Source organism: Sinocyclocheilus anshuiensis, unplaced genomic scaffold (genome assembly GCF_001515605.1).
Source record: "Sinocyclocheilus anshuiensis isolate Anshui unplaced genomic scaffold, SAMN03320099.WGS_v1.1 scaffold6747, whole genome shotgun sequence".
NCBI classification, from domain to species: Eukaryota; Metazoa; Chordata; class Actinopteri; order Cypriniformes; family Cyprinidae; genus Sinocyclocheilus; species Sinocyclocheilus anshuiensis.
In genome coordinates this window covers 1-2825 of record NW_015556321.1, presented here as the reverse complement: position 1 = coordinate 2825, position 2825 = coordinate 1, and the positions used below count along the sequence as shown (strand labels likewise).

Below are 2825 nucleotides of genomic sequence, written 5' to 3'. Positions count from 1 at the left end.
CTAACAATAATTTATGGTTTTTATTTTTTTTTGGCCTTACAATACTTTAACTACATGACAACAATTCTCAACGCTTGCGCTGTCTGTCAGTGGCTGCGTCCGAAATGGCATACTTCCCTACTATATAGAAGGCAAAAAGCAGTAGGCAAGCAAATAAGTATGTTTGAATCCTCTGTATTCATAAAAGAGTAGGCGAGAATTGCACTAATTCTCGCAAGACTCGGACGTACGTATACTTAATTTGCGTTCTAATATACCTACTTACCTACTATATAGTAGGGAAAAAGAGTACGTGAACAGATTAGTATGTCCGAAACCGCATTATTCATAAAAGAGTAGGCGAGAAATCCCTGTACTGCTTCCTGCTTCAGCCCAGATTCTGAAGTGTTCATCGATGGACACTTTTCAATCCCAGGAGTCCATCAATACGTCGAACTGTTAAACAACGACAGCGAACAAATGTAAGTATTACAAACCAAAAACACGGTTCCCTGTGTTAAAATCATATTTATTGAGCTACTGTATAGTAAATGGTTGATTTGCTTAAGGTGTAAGATGCTAGACAGTAACGTTACAGTATATTTGTGATTTTTTTCTGTAAAAACATGATTTATTATGTATAGCGAACAGCGGAGCTCCAGTAAGCACATGTATGTCACCAAAGTGAATTTACATAAACCTTATACATCTTAAAGACGATTAAATGTATAAGGTTTATGTAAATTCACTTTGGTGACGTACTAACTCACCTCACCTTTTTGACCCTCTAACTCTAGCACATTCTATTCTATTTTAATTCTACATCGGGAAGTCCGTGCCCTTCGAAGTGTGTGCACTTAACTTTGGGACACAGCTATACTCAACGAGATTTGGCTGTAGAGTACGTACTCTTTTAGCGCTCGTTAAGTAACTACTTATTGAAATTAAGTACCTACTCATTGAGTATGCCATTCGGACGCAGCCTCTCTCTCACTGTAGACCCCGCTGGACCACGCCCCCTTGCCACACCTCACTAATTTCAGATACTCAGTGATTTGTTTCTTAATTGTCAATCTCACATTAAAATTAAAGGGATAGTTCACCCAAAAATGAAACTTACACCATGATTTTCTCACCCTCAAGCCATCCTAGGTGTATATGACTTTCTTCTTTCAGACGAATCCAGTCGGAGTTATATTAAAAAATGACCTGGCTCTTCCAAGCATAATAATGGCAGTGAATGGGTGGCGAAAAAAAGTGCATCCATCAATCATTAAATACTCCACACGGCTACGGGGGCCACGTGATAAAGATTGTGTAAGAAAAATATCCATATTTAAAACTTTATAAACCGTAATCTGTAGCTTCCACTAACTGAATTAGAAGTACAAAACAAGAATTTGCAAAGAAAAATGTCAGAGGATATCGATATAAGCCAAGAGGAGACTGAGTTTTTTTGCCCAGCTATATTTGTTTGAACCGGGAGCTTATGCTATGCCTACGTCCTATACCATACACTGGAACGCCACTCTGTGCTTCAGAAGGCATTTATTAACCCTCCTGGAGCCGTGTGGAGTATTTTATGAAAAGTGATGTTTTTGAATCAGTATTGGAGGCTTGGGCTCATCTGTTAAACTGTCAACTTGAGATTTGAATCTGTGGAGGAATTCGTTCTGCACACAGAAGGGTTTTTAAGACATACTTTTCATTTGTAAAACATTGTTTACATGATCATATATTGTCATTGTGTTAAGTGTTTGTGTTCATTTATACAATTTAATATTTTTATTACAAATCACTTTTTAAAATGTAATGAATTATTGTTTATTTACTATTGAGCTGAATGAATACAAAGCTAAATTATTTTCATTCTTCTTTTAAGACCAATTAAGCGGAAAAGATCCGACTCACTGGAACCCAGCTGTGTGTCTACGGAGAGTAATCCATCAATGGCAGATTCACTGCACATTGGAGATAACAGGATATCATTTGATTCTAGGTAAAATGGTGTGGTGAACACATTAAAGGCATACCATGCAATAGATCTGTTGTCTTGCAATAGGTTGCTTCTTAATTTGATTTTGTAAATGTTTGATTTTCAAAAATGTTTGAAACTCTTAGGTAGTGGCTTACATTTTTTGACACTATTTTTAATAGTATGTGGTATATTTTCAAAACATTAGTTCTAACTTCCAAATGATTTCAGATGTTTAAACATATTTTCAGTTGATGTAGTATAATGCAAATAAAAAATAAAAAATCACAGTAACATTTTCCCCATGGTTTTAAAAGACAACCATTTAAGTGAACATTGAATAGTGGCTAGGATTGCACCTCATAACTTTGTCTATATGTTTATACATTAACAATATGTTTTGATTATCTTCCAGTGACCCTCAAAATGCTGGTGCCCATAACACACTCAAATCAAATCTGATGAAGAAGTTTCAGTATCTGTATGAGGGAACAGCAAAGCAGGGAAACCCAACACTCCTGAATGAGATCTACACAGAGCTCTACATCACAGAGAGTGAGAGTGGAGAGATCAGTAATGCGCATGAGTTGAGACAGATTGAGACACAATCCAGGAGAGTAGCAACAGAGGACACACCGATCAAATGCAATGACATCTTTAGAGCTTTACCTGGACAAGACAAAGCCATCAGAACTGTGCTGACAAAGGGAGTCGCTGGCATTGGAAAAACAGTCTCTGTGCAGAAGTTCATCCTGGACTGGGCTGAAGGGAAAGAGAATCAAGACGTCCAGCTCATATTTCCACTTCCTTTCCGAGAAATCAACTGGATGAAGGACAAAACACTCAGTCTTTCAGATCTTCTTCATGTCTT

At 37.2% G+C, this 2825-nt stretch overlaps 1 long non-coding RNA gene across 1 annotated transcript in view; it reads left to right on the top strand.

Annotated features, from left to right (window-relative positions):
• LOC107676308 (uncharacterized) overlaps nucleotides 1-1949 on the top strand; it is a 30893-nt gene extending 28944 nt beyond the window's left edge. Inside the window, exon 4 of the long non-coding RNA XR_001632723.1 lies at nucleotides 1862-1949. This is a non-coding gene — a long non-coding RNA (uncharacterized LOC107676308). The remainder of the gene's footprint in view (nucleotides 1-1861) is intronic.
• The last annotated feature ends 876 nt before the right edge of the window (nucleotides 1950-2825 follow it).